We start from the raw sequence: 20629 nt of genomic DNA, 5'->3' as shown, positions 1-20629 counted from the left end.
ATTTTTTTTACCAAAAATATGTAAAAGAATACATATCAGCCTAAACTGTGGAAGAAATTTGTTTTTTATATATTTGTTGGGGATATTTATTATAGCAAAAAGTAAAAAATATTGCTTTTTTTTTCAAAATTGTCGCTCTTTTTTTGTTTATGGCGCAAAAAATAAAAACTGCAGAGGTGATCAAATACCACCAAAAGAAAGCTCTATTTGTGGGGAAAAATTTTGTTTGGGTACAACGTCGCACGACCGCGCAATTGTCAGTTAAAGGGACGCAGTGCTGTATCAAAAAAAAAGGGCTTGGTCAGGAAGGGGGTAAATCCTTCTGGGGATGAAGTGGTTGAACAAAAAAAAGTTTGTTTGAAAAAGGTGAGTACTCACAAGGAAAGAAGCAGAAAAGGCCAACCAGCACAAGGATTTTCCCCCACTGAGTTTCCATTCGCAGGACCTTTGTCTTCTACTTTTCTAACAATTATATCTGTGTTGAATCCTCTCTTGTTCTTGGTCGTTCAGAAACTGCTCTTGTGATAACACTTGGCTGGCATTATTTATAGGAGGTGTGACTCTGACAACATTAGCAACACAGTAAACAGCCCTAACAGTGATACAGATGTTGATTTGTAGGCAGACCGAACATGTTTGTTTATTATATGTGAGGAGGTCAAGAACCTCGTTCGTGCCAGCCATCAGATTCGTGCACATACGTGTTAGCACATATACACATACACGTCCATAGGTAATCTCTGATTTTTAACTTTTTTCTTACCTACGTAACGTTACTGATCCAGCTTCAGGCTTACCTGCCCTTTGAACGGTAAAACTTTGAAAACTCATAAACTCAACATATATTCACCTTGACGTAGAAGAAGAACTTATAAAAACAATGTTATAAATAAAAAAATGTGTTAAAAAAAGAAAGAGGGCATGCATGTTTATTGGGTAGGATGGTCCAGCATATGGTTAGACGCTCATAAGGTTCCTGCAGAGATGGATCTGAAGCATCTGAAAAAGTAGTGGTCTTGTAAATGGAAACTGGAAACTCATAAACTCAGCAAAAAATCACACAGATGACAAAAAAAGAAAACTGAAAACTATAAATAGGAACATGTTTAATCTTTAACAATCTACTTCAGTTCCAGCAGAGGTACTGACGTTTTCCCAGTAAACGATACACAGAGTAGGATCCACAGTGTATGCATCTCAAGGGAAAAGCAGAGCCTCCTCTAAGCGCAATAAGCTTATAAACTTCAATTTATTTAAGGATAAAAGAGCCACTCACATAGATCCAAGTTAAAAACAGCATGGAGCCATGTTGTTTTTAACTTGTATCTATGTTTGTTTACTGGGAAAACATCTCTGCATACCGCGTGACCATCATGATCTGGAAGGGTTTAAAGCTGGATATATAAGCCGATGGATCGATCCATCCTTTAAACCATCCTTGGAGCATTATTGTGTGTTTTGACCACCTGTGTTAGGGTGGTCAATCACATCTGGTAAGAGGCTGTGTGTGCTTCGGTTGGAGGTGGTGGTCTTCTGTGTTAGATATATCGCTATTCACCCTATCAAGGACTGTTCTGTTTGTGGAGAAGGGAAAACGACCTTATATGCACTTTTGTGTAAACTTTTAAAAATGGGTGATGAATAACGAGAAACTCACAGCCACATTACAGAGCACTATGCCGAAACGTCGTTGAGTGTTCGAACCATGGGTCACTCACTTCCTCCTAAGGGATTCTGACCATTGCCTCCTAGAAATCTGATGAGTGCCAAGACTCATATAGGCAACTAACAGTGGACTGTGAACCCCCTTGGCCACTATCTCCTCCCCACTTCTCCTCTTCCACTTTTTATTCTCCATTATTCAACCATCTTCTGGTTATCCCAAAATCTACTTTCTTTCTTTGTTTTTCAGCTTATGACTTACTACAATGTTCCTTATGTTGCTATTTGCCATATGAGGAACATATCCAATGTTTTTTTCATAAGCCTGATGAGCCTCCCCTGCATTTGTATACTTGAACGATGTGCACTCCATTAACCGTTGTAACACATCAAGGTATTTTATCTGGTCCCTTACTGTATGTTCTATGCCTATCCCTCCCCTCTAGCAGGTTTTTTGTCTCTCTCAATACTACTAATCTTAAAGGAACTCATGTTGGCCGAAAGTATATCTTGGCATTGGGACTGCCGACATGGTTTTGTTGAATTATATAATGAAGTTGATTTACTCGAGGCAAATAGGCTGTTCACTTTGCAAGGGAAGTTTCCCTAAAATTTAGTAAATGTGGTGAAGTTTAATCACGTAAAGAATACAGGCATACCCCACTTTTAAGTACACAATGGGGTTTATTTACTAAAGCTGGAAAGTGCAAAATCAGGCTCACTTCTGCATAATAACCAACGAGCTTCTAACCCCAGCTTGTTCAATTAAGCTTTGGTAATAAAACCTGGAAGCTCATTGGTTTCTATGCAGAAGTGAGCCTGATTTTGCACTTTCCAGCTTTAGTAAATAAACCTCATTGTGTACTTAAAAGTGGGGTATGCCTGTATACAATCACGTGCAAGGAAATTTTTGTAAAAACAACTCTTTTGCTTGTGCATGATTGGATAATGGATGTCAGCAGAGTGCCCCTCATTCCCTAAGCTCTAAGCCTATGGTAAATTCCCTTGCAAAATGCTGATTGATGGAATTTGCTACTACTGGGCAATTTATTACAGTTACTGTAATTGCATTAATAATATAATGCAATTAATTGCATGTAATACATTATATTTTATAACTATAATTTTTTCCTAAAATTTTCAAATCGCAAACATAAATTTATATAGATAGACAGATAGATTCTTTTAATCAGATTATCATACAATTGCTTTGAAAGTTTTTTGGATTGTGTGTAGGGGCTTTTAGGGGTGATTTACTAAAACTGGAGCATTCAGAATCTGGTGCAGATGTGCACGGTAGTCAGTCAGCTTCTAAATTCAGCTTGTTCAATTAAGTGTTGACAGTAAAGCCTGGAAGCTGAATGCTTTCAATGCTGAGCTACACCAGATTTTGCACTCTCCAGTTTTAGTAAATATCCAATCACCTTGTAAAACAACCCATTTAGTTTAAAATGGAAATTAAATGCAAACCATTTTTGTATAGATATAAAAATACATTATAAATACCTTTTTTACCTTTTTTATAGGAGATCACATTCCCTCTGTTCTCAGCTGCATAAGAGCTGGGGGAGGAGAAGCAACAGCACACTGAGCTTCCCAGTGAATGGCTGTGCAGGGGGCATGTCAGGACAAGCCTGATCAGTAGAGGAGAGCACACTGAGTTCCCAGAATAGCTAACTGAGAACTGACCACGCTGTACTCTGCTGCTTAGTGTGGTCAGTTTTTAATAGGAAATCAGAGGCACTGGCAGGAACACCAGGGATTTCACAAAAAAGAAGCAATACAAAGAGAACAGGATACAAGCTCATGGTACAGCAGGCACATATCAGGAATATGAAGTGTTGGGATAACAAACGCTTTCATTGAACAAGCTGAAGTTAGAAGTTGATTGACTACTATGTACAGCTGCATCAGATTTTGTACTCTACAGTTTTAGTATATCACCAAGCAAGGCGACAGCAATGGATTGTGTGGTGTTAGAATATATTCATTGGTGTGCGCAGCCTATTGCATTAGGGTGTGCACCCCAGAGCACAAACCCACATGTGTGTATATCAGCAGAGGAGTGGACGGTCAGAAGAGCACTACGGTGTCAGTAGTTTTTTATTTTTATTATTTTTTACAATTCTTTTTTTTTATCATTGTTTACAATATTTTTTTTTATTTTTTTAGGAGCCCCGTTATGGGGCTTTAGTGAAACATCAAGGGTCTAAACAGACCCCTGATGTCTCACTTTTGAGACAGAGAAAGAAACTGAGGACAGAGACTTTCCAGTCTCTTTCTCTGAAGCCTGCAGTAAACTGTTTACTATGCTTCAGTTAGGAATGAACAAAGGAGCGTTCAGTACAGATCACTCACTGTGTTCATTCAGAAAAGGAAGGGGCTGGTTAATTAAATATTTACCAGCCCCTTACCCGCTGCTGAGAGGAGAGGAGGGAAGCTGGCAGCACTGCAAAAGGGAGAGAAGAAGCAGAGGCAATCAGCGTAGCACAGGCTGCTTAGGGTGTGCCCAGGCACATCCCCAGCACACCCTGTGCGCATGCCTATGAATATATTAAATACACTTTCTTTTCTAGTGTAACACATAAAAGGGAATTATAGTAGTTTAGTATTAGCTTAGTGTATTGATTACATCACAGTTAGTCAGGTAATCACACTAAAACCTAACCCTCTGCACGCAATTCCCCTTAACAGTAGGATCGCCATTAAAACCAGTCAAATGTGGTTCAGATGTCATTAGGTTACACTTCTTGCTGGCTACCAAGAGTTTTATTTTTCCCATAAAAATCTGTTTGCCTTTGCTCATTTCCTTAATATATACTACATTTGTCATAATGTAAACCATGAAACACTTGTTGGTGTAACATTCCTGGATAGAAAAGGATATCACTCAGCAATGACTACAATCTGCTGTAAAGAAGCTGTAAACCACTTTATTCTATGATGTATCAGTAGTGAATGATAAAAGTTGCCATTAAGATTGAAGTTCAATGTAGTATATGTAGTGCACCGACCCCTGATGGGTCCTGCTGTTTGTCCCAAGTTCTATCTCCTAGTGGGCACAAGCAGCTAGGCACACCGTAGTTTCCCAGTTTCTCTACACAAGAACCAGTCAGGAGGTGTATCTTTGAGATGTATTGCTTGAAGAACTTGGTTACGGTGTAGGGTCAGCCTTGGGATACGCCAAATTTAGTGCAAACATAATGGAGGACACTCTCTGACTATGGCTGTCTCTTCAGAGTGAAACTCCTCTTGAGGCTAGCCAAGCGTGAACTACAGCTCAGGGGACTCCAATGCAAGAGCAAACTCAACCCAGCCAGTCTGGGGCAGTCTCTTCAAGTGTTAACAAGGACAGTCTCTAGGATCTATTTCAGGCTTGTTGTACTCACTGTGCTCTGGGTTCTTGAATGCTTTCCTGCAGTACCAGACAGCTCCTGTACTGTGTGCCTCCAGATCAGACCCTCTATGGACTTCCTGCAAACTGCTCCCAAAAACTTTGGACACGACTCCCCCAGCTCTCCCTGAGCTGGGATTCCCATGGCCTCCTCTAAACTTCAGCTAAGTGACCCAGGGGACTGCATCACTCAGGCTGGGTCTCAGTGGTGGCTGGTGATAGATTTTGGGGGGCAGCAAACAATGCACCCACAGCCACTCCCCCATGGTCGTTCGGGTCGGGTCACCAGCATCCCCCACCTCTGGTCGGTCGATGAGCCCAGCACTTGCCCCCAGACAGAGCCTCCCTCCAGGTGGTGGCTTTGTCCTCCACGTCTCCTCCCTCCTCTCTCCTCGTTGTGGTCCAATAGGATCGCCGGGCATTTTGGCCAATTGGGAAATGGGTCTCAGGACTCGCTTCCTGATTGGTGGGGAGGAGATTCAGTGTGAAAATAGCTCTGCGTCCTGAGCCCACCCTTTTTTGAAGCCTATTAGAGCCTCTGACTCTAATCACGTGCTTAAAAAAAACACCACCCCATTGGAATCCATGCATCAGGCGCCCCAAATGTAGATCAGGGGGATGGATGCATGGATAGGGGGTGGCGCCGCTGTACCCCTAATAGACATGCCGCAACTACTGGATCTTCTCCCACAGGACAAGGACACTGCGGTTATAGGACCCAGCCTATTTATAAACACCTCAGCCCCATACTATTCACTCTTCCTAGCAGGGATTGGCTGAGGCTATATGAATATGCAAGGTGAGGGTCTGCCTCTTCCAACCCACAAAATTCTGGAACCTACCGGGAACCAGGGGGAAGCAGTCAAACCTGCAACCAGCAGAACCCAGAACAGTCAAAAAGTCAGTCAAACTTCGCTGCGCTAGTTACAGAGCAGCCAATAACTAAATTTTCCTCAATACTACAAGCAACCTATCTAGGAGGGTGCTACTGTAGAAAACACCAGCTTATACAGTGTCACCAGGTCTGGGCCTATATTACCAGAGGACCACTTCTGCTGGAGGGGTAGCGGTTTGTGGTGTACCAGGACAGTGCAATAATGCTGCTGGGAAGAGATCCACATTACTGGTCCAGGTACTTCTTCAAGACAGACTTCTCTGAGCTGACTCTCCTCGCCAGGAACCTTTCCCTGCGCTGTGCTTTTTCCCTCACCAGCGGGATCTTTAAGGCTGGCCATACATGGTGCAAATTTTGCACTATTCCCCCAGCAACACAGACAGTGTTAACAGGGTTGCCAGCAATTATCTCCTCCCAGCAGGTGGGCGGAGACACGCAGGGGAAGCCATCCCCGCCGGGGGAGAACACAGTGACTATTGCTAGCGGCTATAGCAGCAAGAAAATCTGTCAGGCTGGTTGTGCTCAAGCTGATCTATCTATCAACTTGGTACATTCAACCTGCCCATTATTGACTCAAAACCATGTGTGGCTGGCCCTACGCACCAGGCATGCCCGAATGACACGTGAACCCTAATATTTAAGGTCAACACCAAGATGGCTGCCAGAGATCTCAAGAGAGTACAGCGTCCAATCAGACAGCTGACCACTCTTTGAGAACAAACGGAGCCCATGGGGGGACTATTCCCCCAACAGACTCCACTACATCTGTCATAATGGCACAGTACTACCTACAGCATGGAAGGAAACCTGCAACTATCTACAAACAGGGATACTTATTAGCAGATTTCCTCTTATTTCCTATTACGATGTGATGACTGTAACATTTTGGATTTTTTATCACTTCCTGTCTTAGTGACAGTGATCTTCAGGACAAATAGAGAGGGGGAAAAGCTCTACAGTATGGATATAGACAACAATAAATACTATAAATACTAAAAAAAGACTTTTCTTTGTTAGAAACACACCTTAAACTCTGACGCCAAGGATACATTTTATATTGCCCTTGAAAATATTTTTCCCCTCTGCAGAGCCTATGCTTGACTTGTATGTAAAAAATAAAGTTATTTATTGAAAATAAAGACTGTTTTGCGTAATATCATCATTCTCATGACCAAGGTCACACATTTTTTTTATAGGCAAACATATTTTTTTTTTCAATATTCACGGCTACAATAACTACCCGACGTTTTATTGTTAGTGATAAAATTCTCAGAAGCTATTTTTAGAAATCTGTGTTAAAGAGGAGATGACTTTGTAGTCACCTGTCGGTGTTGGCCATGATAAGTATGTGGGTACAACTCCTACCCGAATCAGGTGCCGAAATCAAGCAATTGTAAATACCGTAATATGCAACATTAATCAGAGGTGGTGGCACACTGTAAATAATATACCACAGATGCTGGCGCTCGAAACACTGATGCAGTGTCTCACAATAAATTCATTGAGAACAATGTATTAATGAGAAAAAATACAATAATTAAAATAAATGCAATAATAATGATAATAATGATAATAAGTCCGCAATAATTATATTTATGGGGAGAATGTCCGATCACAATGAATAGTTCTTGAATGTACAAGCTGGAGTGATGAGTCAAAAGGAAATGTTCACTGTCACAAAAGGCTGCTCTTCTCTGGAGTGAAGCCGACTCGAATCAACAAGGAAAGACAAAAATAGAAAAGCGCCTCTGAGTAAAAGTGTTTTAATCAATAATATAAAGGAATTAATAAGCACTTACATGTTAATAAGTACAAGGATGCTCAATGATGCTCAGCATAGGTCGGCATTAGCAGGGAGAGATGGCCGGTGTCAGAGGCATATTTCCAGAGAAACATAAAAGCAGCAAAAACCTCAGGGAGTCAGGGAATAATCTGGCTGGTTCCTATGGAGGAAAGTGGCAAGCAGTTCATGGAAACAGCGTGTGACGTCAAGCACAGGCAAGGGGGAAACACAACGCGTTTCACAGCATGCGCGAAGTCCGTGAGGCACATGCGCGCTCCTTTTTCAAGTGTAGAAAGGGGAAAGGGAAAGATGGCACTTAAATGCTTACAATACACAACGACAAACAGCTGACTGCATGTAATTAATTATGCTACAGAGCACTATAAGGACCTAGAAGTTAATCAATAAAGGATTATGTTGCACAGCTAATGAAAAATACATGAAAAATGAAACAGATGATTATATTATAGTAAAATAAGTATTTATGCTACATTATCAAAGAGAGTTCAAAATATGAAAATCAATAAACGACTGAACATTCACAAGATACGTAACAAGTGAATGTAACAGTAAATAGTCGGTACAGATGAGCGTACAGGCCACAGGTGTGCAAATGAATAAAGTGCGCACCGGCATCCAGACACACATATGCACCGACCAGACCGACAATGAAAATCGCTATTAAAAAATCGAATAAAAAAGGCATCAAATCAACACTAAACATCCATAATGTATAAATAACACTGGCAATATGAAGATGTATATAAAAAAAAAATTCAGTTATATACACACATATATACATATAAAAAACTATTCAGATAAAAATTGGTGCAAAAATTGCATAAAGATACCTATATATGCGCACATATATAGATACCTATATATCCCAAAAGACTACCATAATATAAATTGTTAGAGCATAGAGGATCATATTAAAACCATATCAGTACATGAAAAAATATAATTGCATACATGCATACGTTACATAATTCAGCTATTCTATCCCAATTATATTTTTCACCCCTAGTATGTATGATACATGTATATTCTTGGCCCCCAAGTGCATAACTTTACATTTATAAACATTAAACCTCATTTTCAACATAGTTGCCCAATTAAACAGAGCATTGAGGTCGGCTTGTAGGTTGGAGACATCCTGTAAGGACGTTATTCCACTGCATAGCTTGGTTTCATCTGCAAAGAATGAAATGGTACTTTTTAAACCCAGACCCTATATCGTTTATAAAGTTATTAAAAAGTAAGGATCCCAACACTGAACCTTGGGGTACACCACTGATAACCTTAGACCATTCAGAGTAAGAATCATTAACCACTACTCTCTGAATTTTGGTCTTTTAGCCAGTTTTCTATCCATTTACAAACTGATCTTTCCAGGCCTGTAGACTTTACCTTACAAACTTTTTCAAAATCCAAATATACTACGTTCACAGCCACCCCTCTGTCCAATGTTTTACTTAACCCCCTATAAAAAGAAAAAAGATTTGTCTGACAACTTCTGTCTTTCATGAATCCATTCTGTTGCTTAAAATATTTTTTTCAACAAGAACCCATCTATGTGACCTTTTATTAAACTTTCCAGTATCTTCCCAACTACGGAAGGTAAACTAACAGGTCTATAGTTACTTGGTAAAGACTTTGATCCCTCTTTAAATATAGGCACCACATTGGCCTTACACCGATCCAGTGGTACTATTCCAGTCATTAATGAGTCCCTAAAAATTAGAACAATAGCTTTGAAATGACAGAGCTTAATTCTTTTAGGATCTGTGGGTGTATGCCATCTGGTACAGGTGCTTTATTCGCCTTTATTCTGTCTAAATATTATTGGATCATATCACTTTTGAGCCATGGTGGATCATTTGGGGCTGTGTCAATGCCATCCCAATTATAGACACAGAGCTGAAGAAGGTATTCAATAAATTTGCCTTCTCTTTGTCCCCAGTCAACCACTCCAGATTATTTTGTAAAAGGCCTACATGCTCAGACCTGACCTTTTTACTATTAATATATTTGGAGATTTTTTTTGGGTTTGTCCTACTATCTTTTGCAATCTGTCATTAGTTTTGAATTTTTGCGGCCTTGATTTATTTTTTACATATTCTGTTATATTCTTTGTAACATTTAAATGTTGATAGTGTTCCTTAATTTTTTATATTTTTTAAAAGTTCTTTTCTTATTAGTTATAGCTTTTTTTAACATTGGCCGTTAGCTTTTTAAACGTGTTGCCCATGGGAATATACTTTGCTTTAGTCCCTCATTTTGGTCTGATCTATATAGTTGTATATAAAATGCATTTTTATCTTTCAAAAAGTGTTTTCCAGTGCTAAACCTTTTATCCAATTTCTAAATTGCTGCATTTGTAAAATTTCAAAAGCCAATACAAAGGAACAGAAGTGGTAAAAAAAAGCACTTGTGGGTTTAACTGATCTTTTTTTGTATAATTCTACTTTAAGGGAGTGTGGCAAGGGGTGTGTCTTATACCAACATACTTTTGCTGATAGGTGTCCCTCATTCCCATCTCAAAAAGTTGAGAGATATGATAATGCTTAAGGGCAGTAAAAAATGGCCCTGTTAGGCCTCATTACACGGCCGTTAAAAATTGCATATGTAAGCGCTTTTTGATTATGGATCTGAATGCAGCTGCATTGTTTTCAATGGAGCCATTCATACAGGTGCTGCTGCTTTCAAGTCCATAACGTATAATCCAAAAATCTGTATCTGGAAACATACATATAAATGTATGTATATGTATAAATGTATGCATACATGTTTGTAAACATGAAAATAAGTCTAAACAAAGGGGAAAAAAAATATTATAAAAATAAATAATTTATGCATACACATTTTTGCACATATTTAGCAGAATTTGTAAGGTTGCCCACTTACAAAGAAATGAAGGGTCTGTCATTTTTATAAAAGGTGTATTTTAAATGATAGAGACAGAATATCAACCAAAAATATGATACAAATGTTATAAATTGAGTTGCAGTTCAGTGAGTAAAATAAGTATTTGATCCCCAAGCAAAACATGACTTAGTAGTTGGTGAAGAAACCCTTGTTGGCAAGCACAGAGTTAAGACGTTTCTTGTAGTTGGTAACCAGGTTTGCATACATCTCAGGAGGGATTTTGGTCCACTCTTCTTTACAGATCTTCTCTAAAGCCTTAAGGTTTCTTGGTTGTCGCTTGGCAACTCAAAGTTTCAGCTCCCTCCATAAATTTTCTATAGGATTAAGGTCTGGAGACTGGCTAGGCCACTCCAATGACCTTAATGTGCTTCTTGAGCCCCTCCTTTGTTGCCTTGGCGGTATGTTTTGGGTCATTCATTGTCATCCTTGAAGATCCATCCATGACCCATCTTCAGTGTTCTGGCTGAGGGAAGAAGGTTCTCATCCAGGTTTTTACAATACATGGCACCATCCATTGGCCCCTCAATGCGACAAAGTCAGCCTGTACCTTTAGCAGAGAAGTAGCCCCAAAGCATAATGTTCCACCTCAGTGCTTGAATGATCATATATTCGGATTAGTTTCGCATAGTCAAATTCGTTTTGTATATTTGTTGTTCTGAATCGATTCGTATTTCGGAAGCTATTTTACAAGATTGCCGATATTTGTTTTAATGTAATACTTTGTTAATTTTTGTGATTATTTATGCACTCTGGGTTGGATGGAGGTGGATCCGAATCTCTAAATCATAACACAGGGAATGGAATGAAATTCATTTTGGATTTATTTGTTATGTTATGATTCAGAGATTCTGATGGATCCACCTCCATCCAACACAAACACAATAAGTAGGAATCATCATCTTATTTCACTTGTATACTGGATTTATTGCAATATGTTTCTATTTCATATGTAGTGCATTTTTTATAATAATGAAAAATGTTAATTTTTCAATGTTTGTTGTTTCATTATAATTTATTTCGGCAGCATATTTGGCAAGTACAGAATCACAGTATATATAAAATAATATGCAAAGTGGTTGGAGGGTAGCTTCAGAATGGCAAAGATGTTTTATTACAGATTATGCAAGCAGACTGCAGTTCCTCTTTAACAATAATAAATAATAATAATAACTTTTTATTATTCTTATTAATTTGTTACGCTCCATGCGTTTAGATGCGGCATTCGTTATTTTAGATGATTTGTAACTTTGGGTAAATTCGTATTCGTTACGTTCACTAACAGCCAAATTTGAAAGGAAATTCCAATACCTATAATTTAATATCAAAAATGAAAAGCAGGGCAAAGAGGTGACAGGCCTCGGGACTTTAACTGTGTTGGGTGTAGAGATCAAAACTCATCAGGTAGCATTAAAATTTTGATTTTTTATTTAATAAAGAAATAAAAACATGAGAAGGAAAAATACATCCGTATCAAAAGGTGCAGTACATTGAATTAATGAAGCACATACAAGCAAAGCACTACCACTCTCGACATGTTTCACTCGATAGAGTTTCTTCAGGAGATTGATAGTGCGACTATGTTTATACTAAGAAAAAAGAACAGTTTGAGTAAATGTCTCATGAACGTATTGAGAAACAATACATAAACATGACTAAACAAATGCAAATTGGCATAGGATTGAAAGAGAAACTATGCATAAATTGTTTTAAGAAAAAAACAAAATGTCAAAACAAAGGGGCATAGAAACATATGGACACAGAAAGGAACCAAACCTTACCAAGACTGCTTCAATTCCAAAGAGATGTGAATGCAGCAATAAAATCAGTTAATGCGTATATACCATCCATCCAGCTTAAACACCTTGGCTGCTTGCAGAGAAGGGCTAAGGGGGTGATATTTCTAAAAAGAAATATATAGAAAATATATGAAATAGGCTATATAGGGCACGGATTTGTAGTAGCCAGTGCAGTAGGTGTAAACAGGATACCTGCTAACCAACAAAGGTTTAAAGGAAAAAATGACCTTGATTTATAATGAGGTTGAATCAATAGGGGTTAAACTGGTCTTGCTGACAATAAATAACTGAATGTTTTCCCCTCGGTACCGGACATCCCAAAAACAGGTTTTAAGAAACACCGGACACCAATAGCAAGATGGACCTACAAATCATGTTAAAATATATAGTAAGTCTAATGAAATCTGGGGCAATGCAGGAGCGATTGAACAATTTAGTCTGTAAAGAGAAAAAAGGGCATCTTACCAGACGATTTCATGAATAGATCATAGAGACCCAGGGGGGATATCGGCTCATCCCTGTACAGGGATCTCAGGCAGACTGTGGTGGCATGTATCTGCCATTTAAATAACCCCTCTCTGACTCGGCGGCGTCTGACGTCACTGCCGAGTCGCGGGCGTGCTGAGTAATGCCATTGCGCATGCGCCAAGGATGACAGACGGCACAAGCACCATAGACGCCATGCATCAATGGAACAAGGCTGCCATCTTGGGAAGTCCAGTGCCCTCACCAGGAGGGGGGAGACGAGGACAGAGCCCATGCGTTGGGGCGGGCGGCCCAGAACGAACAGCTCACCCTATTGGCACAGGAGACGACTTAACAACCCCAGGCTGAGCAAATCAACAAAAACAAAGACAGGGCAACACGCTGGCCGGATGATTGATTGACATAACAACCAGTGAGTGCCCCCTGGCGCCCGTACAAGCAGTATCTGTGGTGACTGGCTGGAGATGGAAAACATGGAATGTACAAAAAATGCATTGAAATGCTTGATCAAGTGACAGATAAACAATGTAAATTGCATATGTGATCAATACACACACAAAGGAGAGCTGACAGTGGATGGTTATGTTTGGTTCATATAACAGTAACCATATGTTTGTACAGATATAATATAATACATTTTCTAATGAAAACATCAAATGTATACAAAAAGGTATCAAAATTTTAATCAACTATTAGGCAGCAAAGAAAGAAACAGATTGGGATAAAAGAAGTGGTGAATACAAATAAACTAAATAATATAATGTAAAATAGAAGGGAAGGAAAAAAGGGAAGAGGGAGGGGCAGGGGGAGGGGGGGAGGAAAAGAAACAAGGAAGGGGAGGGGAAGGAGGGGGGAGGGGATGGAGAATAAAAATAATAAAAGACAAATTAAAGAAATGGCTTAAAACTCAAGGCATCATTGAGGCCTGGGGGTCTAAGGGCACCAAGGTCAGAGATCCAACGTGCCTCACGCTGCAATAGAATCTTGTCAATGTCGCCCCCTCTTTCGTTGGGGGGGACATGTTCAAGAGCAAAGAAATGCATTTTGGTGTCATCAAAATTATGATAGGCCTATATGACGACTTATGGGCGTCTCCATTTTCTTCCCTCGTACCAGGAAAACATGGTCCCTGATGCGATGAAAGAAAGGGCGTTTTGTCTTGCCAACATAAAACGCATCACAGTCGCAAACCATGAGGTAAACTACTCCAACGGACTGACAGGTAGCCAAGAAATTGGGCCTGTACATACGACCATTGGGCAAAATGATATGCTTGGATGCGTATAAATGATGGCAGAAGTTGCATTTATGGCAGGGCCTCGTACCTTTCTGCTGACCTCACTGGTTGAGGGAGGGAATCAAAAAAATGTTTTAGATGGGAAAAACGCCATTCACCTATCACCATTATATTTTAACTCTTGAAATGTGCATAACCTTCCCCTTACCATCACATCTTTTAATTGTGCGTTCGGTTTTTTAATCCAATTTCCATACAAATTACTTTTGCCCAGTGGAAAATACTCTGTGTCCTTCAGTGCAATACATGGGGAGTTATAGCTCCATTTTTGTTTTTTTGTGTATCATATCCCATTTCTCTAAGGTTTTAAGTGTCATCTTATGTGATTTCTTAGCTAAATTTCTCAAATGCGCAGGTGCCCATATCATTTTCCCCAACTCTGTCTTACTAATTGTATTTTCCAGTTCCACCCATCTTTTTTTGTTATTGTTTTTTGCCCAGTCGATAACCCGCGTGAGGAGAACTGCTTTATAATAGTTCTTTAAATCAGGGACTCCGAGGCCCCCCTGCTCTTTGTCTCTAGTTAGTACTTGTAAGCTTAATCTCGTTTTTTTCCCTTTCCAAATAAACCTAAGGAGTATTGTTTTCCAATTTTTTAAATACGCTTGTGGGAGAGGTATCGGCAGCATCTGAAATTGATACATGATCTTTGGCAATAGACTCAATTTAAATATATTAATTCTCCCCAGCCAAGACACATGTCTAGACGCTATCTTACTTAAGTCCTTTTTAATTTCATTCAGTAAGGGCAGAAAGTTTGATTGGTAAAGCATGTCCGTGGACTTTGTAATCTTGACCCCTAAATATTTTAGCTCTTTCTATCTCCAGATAAATGGGAACTTCTCCTCATATACAAGTGCCTCCTGAGAAGGGACACCTATATTCAGGATCTCTGACTTAACTGGGTTTATTTTAAAATTTGAACAATCACCATACTGTTTTGGTTCTAACATCAAGTTTGGCAGAGTTATCCTGGGACATGAAACAAAAAACAATATATCATCGACATATGCGGCCATCTTATGTTCCGCTTCTCCCACCCTGATCCACTTAATGTCTGCATCCTGTCGTATTTTCGCCAATAATAGTTCAAGTGACAGGACAAACAGTAGGGGGGACCTTCTCTAGTGCAGTTAGACATTTTAAAGGGTTCTGAAGCGGATCCATTCACCTTCATCCTTGCTGTGGGACAGTTGTAATGCGCCCCTTTGACCCCGTTTGCCCCCACTGCATATATCTAGTACCTATGCTCATCCCCACTAGGGCGTCCTGCATGAACCCCCAGTCTACCCTATCGAAAGCTTTTTCAGCATCGATCGACAGGAGTAGACCGGGGGTTCCGGATTCCTTTATTTCATGCACCACCAACAATGTCTTGATTCCTTTGTCTCGACATTCTCTACTGGGTACAAACCCTGCCTGGTCGGTATGTACTAGTTCGCTCATTAAAGGTTTCAACCTACCCTCCATTACCTTAGCAAACAGCTTAATATCGTCGTTCAGCAAGGAAATTGGCCTATAACTTGAGCATAAAGAAGTATCTTTCCCCTCTTTTGGTATAATGGTTATGGCCACCTCTAAAGCCTCCTTCCTTATTGCCCACTTCATTCCAATCCCGTTTATGTATGAACATAATTTAGGGATCAGGATATCTCCAAACTTTCTATAATATAAGGTTGTCAGCCCGTCCGGACCTGGGCTCTTACCCAGAGCAGTTTCTCTTAGTATTTTCCTTATCTCTTCCTCTGTTACAGGTTCTTCCAACCCAATCCTTTGTCCCTCTGAGATTTTATTTAGATCTATCTCTTCTAAGAAAACCCTGCTTTTATCCTATTATTTTTTTGCTCGGGTGATTCATTTTTATTAATCACGTACAGTTTCGCATAATATTTTTGAAAGATTTTAGCTATCCCTGATGTGTTGTAAATCATAGTTCCTGTACTATCTTGTATTTTTTTATATGTCATTTACAGCTCTTTTCTTTTTTAACATCCTTGCCAGGGGTTTTCCTATTTTATTGCCCCACAGATACCTTTCCTTTTTGATCTTATTATAGGCCGACTGTGTATCTTGCTCGACTAGTTCTTTCAATTCTTCCCTTTTACGAATAAGAGTCGGCAGAATCTCTGCTTTTCCTATTTTTTTGTGTTGCTGTTCTATCCTTGCACTATCTTTTAACAGAGCATTCTTTCTCCTTATTCCCGCTTTTTTCCTTTCTGTGTCCATCTGGATCAGTATACCTCTAACATAAGCCTTGTGGGCTTCCCATATTGTGGCTTCTGATAATTCTTCCGTATCATTAGTTTTAAAGTACCACTCTAATTCCTGCCTGATCTTCGCTTCTGCCTCTACATCCTGTAATAGCTCTTCATTTAGTCTCCAGGGTTTTTTTCTATTTGGTTCTCCTCGTGCCTAATTCCCATCATTACCTGCGCATGACCTGAGAATGTGGCAATTTTAATGTCTACCTTAACAACTATATCGAGCAATCTATGATCTACCAAGAAAAAATCTATTCTTGAGTACCTTCCGTGCACTGTGAAGTGGAATGTATATTCTCGGCAGTTTGCAGTTTGCATTTTGCCTTCGCCACACTTCTATCATCTGGTTCTGTTTTAAGATCATTTTTAAAGCCCTAGGGCAAACCTTACTCCTCTGGCAAATCCTATAGCAATCCCTTTAGCACTTTTTATTGGAGAGTCCCCGTAATACCATACTGGATAGTCTCTTGATAATATTTTTAAATTTGAGTCGTATGATATATGTGTCTCTTATAATAGGACTACGTCCGCTTTATAATGTTTATATTCCCTTATTACATTATTTCTCTTTATAGGAGCGTTTAAACCACGGACATTGTAAGTCATGAAGTTAAGGGTGGTCATCTCTGCACACTGAGCTCCGGGACATCTCTTCCCCTCTCCCGCTTCTGGGAGCACAGTGGGCAGAGACCCCCCCTCCCCTCATCTAAATCTTGATCCTTTCCAGAGCAGATCCCTGAGAGACAACCCCTCCTTTTTTCCCCTCTTCCTTCTCCGTTCTACCCTCTCCCCCCCACCACCTTTCCTTTGGGGTAATTGGCCTTCCCGTGACCCATGGATCCATGGGCTCTTAGGCCCTTTGGTTCCCCCCCAGAGGTTAGACCCTCTCACCGCAGAATCTCATTCTCCTACTCTTATTCTACCCTCTCCCTCCCCCCCTCTCTGTCCCCCCTTCGGCACCCAGTTCTTTCTTTCTCAGTTCTTATTTTTCCTTATAATCGGGTACCATCTCTGTTCCTCCATGGTTGAAGTGTTGTTTTGTGCTTCCCACCAGCCTGGTATTTCGACAAGTGGTATGTCCAATCTATCTCAAAAAATGGCCGTGTCTTCTGGGTATCTCAGGGTAGCTGACTGTCCCTCTTTTGTCCCTGTTAGGCATGCTGGAAAACCCCATGAGTATTGTATATTATTAAGTTTCAGGTGCTCCAGAAAGGGTTTCAGTGTTCTTCTTCTGGCCAGGGTTTCAGCTGATAAGTTCGGAAATATCTGCAGGATGGATTCTTCGTATTTAATCGGTTGTTTGTTTTTCAGACTTTGCCAGATCCGTTCCTTATCTTGGAAATAATGAAATCTTGCTATTATATCTCGTGGTATTTCTGCTGCCAGTGTAGCTGGCTTTCTTACCTGGTGCACCCTTTCAAACTTTATTTTTTCAGTCTCTTTTAGTCCCAGCAGGTGCCCGAATATTGTATTCATTTTTACCTGTAGATCTTCTCCCTGCATAACTGGTACTCCCCTTATTCGAAGATTTTTCCTTCTATTCCGATTTTCCTGGTCTTCTAGCCGATACATTGCATCTCTGTGGTCTCTTTGTAGTCTTACCATCTGCTCTTTCAAATCCTTTGTTACTGCTTGTACATCCAGTTGCTCTTCTGTGCCTTCCACCCTTCTCAAGATGTGGTTCAAATCCTCATGTAGGGTGGCCATTTCCCCCTTGATAGATGTTTCTAATTTTGCCAACATCTCCGCCATCTTTCCTTTGGTTGGCAATTGTTTTTTTTTGTCTAGGTTCAGTTGCCAGTTCTTCCTCTCTGTCCTCACAAATGCTCTCTGAGATATCTGGGTCCTTTGGTTGTTTTCTCTGTCCGTTTTTTTGCACTCCCTCTGGGGGGGGTTTTACTCTTAGCCCCTGTTGGTTTCCCCAGGCTCTCTAAGTTCAATATAGTAATTTTATTTTAAAAAAATCTGCTGCTGGCCACAAACGGGTCTGGTGAGGTGGGGGGGGTGAGTAGCTGCTTGGTTAGTGTGTAACCTTATCCACCTACCCGCTGTCACACTGGTTGGTACTGGTTGATACAGGGTGTTCTTAACGGTAGACCAACAATTCACTGCTATTAAATGAACAACGCAATGCTTATTATTTTGCAGTTCTAATATATTAAATTCAGACATTTTTCCTTTGTTAGAGACAGGTGTAAGAGTGGGCTGTAAAACTTGTGTATGCTGGTGAGGGGAGGGTCCCACCATCCCTGCTCTCCCGGAACTCTCTTATCACACAGGTTGATACCAGTTGGTACAGGGTGTTCTTGATGGTAATGCTTATTACAGTGCTAATATAGTGAATTCAGACACTTTTCCTTTGTTAGAGACAAATATAGGAATGGGCTGAGAAGCTCGTCTATGTTAGTGACGGGAGGATCCCACCATCCCTGCTCTCCTGAACGTTTCCAGATATTTTTTTAAGAGATCAGCTACTGTCCACAAACGGATCCGGTGAGGTGGAGGGGGAAGTTAGGTGATTGATACAGGTGTTCTTAACGGTAATTCAATGATTCACTGCTATGAGGTGAACAGCACAGTGCTTATTATCTTACAGTTCTAATTTATTGAATTCAGACACTTTTCCTTTGTGAGAGAGATGTAGGAGTGGGCTATGACACTCATATATGTTGGTGAGGGGAGACTCCCACCATCCCTGCTCTCCCGACAGTTTCCCAGTAATCTTTGGAAAAAAAAAAAAAACAGCTGCTGGCCACAGTCGGGTCCAGTAAGGTGGGGAGAGGAGGGTGAATGACTGCTTAATTAGGGTGTGACCCAGTCCCCCTTCCCGCTGTCACACTGGTTGGTACTGGTTGATACAGGGTGTTTTTAACGGTAATCCAATAATTCACTGCTATTAAATGAACAATGCAATGCTTATTATCTTACAGTTCTAATATATTAAATTCAGACACTTTTCCTTTGTTAGAGACAGGTGTAAGAGTGGGCTGTAGAACTCGTATATGCTGGTGAGGGGAGGGTCCCACCGCCCCTGCTCTCCCGGAACTCTCTTATCACCAGACCTTTCCAGTTAGTCTCTGCTTCCACTAATTATCCAAGATCCTCCTTTAATCAACTGGATTGCCTTGCTTATTTGCTTCCCATACTTTTACTGTTGTACATAACACCCCTGTGAACACAGTCCAGTCTAACATAAGACCCAGGAACCGGTTTTAAGGAACTTAATCCCTTTCACAGTTTTAGCCCTTGTACCAGCGGGAGAGTCTCTCTATACCCTTTTTTTTTAATCCATCCAGTAGTACTGCAGCGCAGATATATTATGAGCAAATACAAAGCAGATCACTCACCCCTCTGTTGGCTCACTCCTGGAGGTTTCTGAAGGGAGTATCAGGTTAGCAGAATATGAGGTTCTGGGGGGGGAGGGGGGGCGCCGCGGACCTCTCCTGTCCTTCAATCCGACCCGCCGTCCACTTTAGTAGCAGCACGTCTCCTCTCAGCCTCCCGTCCTCTCAGCCAGGGCGCCGCCACCACACAGCCAACCTGAGGGTCTGGTGAGCTCCTAGTACACTGTCTCTCTGTGTACGAGCCCCAGAGAACCACTGTGTGCTCTCACCGTCACCACACATTCTTGCTGGCGTTCCTGTAGATACTCTGGGAGTGCTCCATTGTGTCCTGCATTCAGTCACTAACCCGATCACCAGGCAGCTAAGGAGGGGGGCAGAAGACAATAACAGCGGAGAGCGGAGAGGGTGTCCATTCCTCACTCTCTCATGCTGGGGGAGGTTCGCTGGATTCTCAGGTCATCAGCAGCAGCTGCATCCGTCAAGTTTCCTTATCAGGCCCGCCCTCCCCAGAGTGTCCGGTGTTTCTTATAACCTGTTTTGGGATGTCCGGTACCGAGGTGAAAACATTCAGTTATTTATTGTCAGCAAGACCAGTTTAACCCCTATTGATTCAACCTCATTATAAATCAAGGTATTTTTTTCCTTCAAACCTTTGTTGGTTAGCAGGTATCCTGTCTACACCTACTGCACTGGCTACTACAAATCCGTGCCCTATATAGCCTATTTCATATATTTCCTATATATTTCTTTTTAGAAATATCACCCCCTTAGTCCTTCTCTGCA

Source organism: Aquarana catesbeiana, linkage group LG03 (genome assembly GCF_042186555.1).
Source record: "Aquarana catesbeiana isolate 2022-GZ linkage group LG03, ASM4218655v1, whole genome shotgun sequence".
Taxonomy (NCBI): Eukaryota; Metazoa; Chordata; class Amphibia; order Anura; family Ranidae; genus Aquarana; species Aquarana catesbeiana.
Note: the sequence above shows the minus strand (reverse complement) of the source record.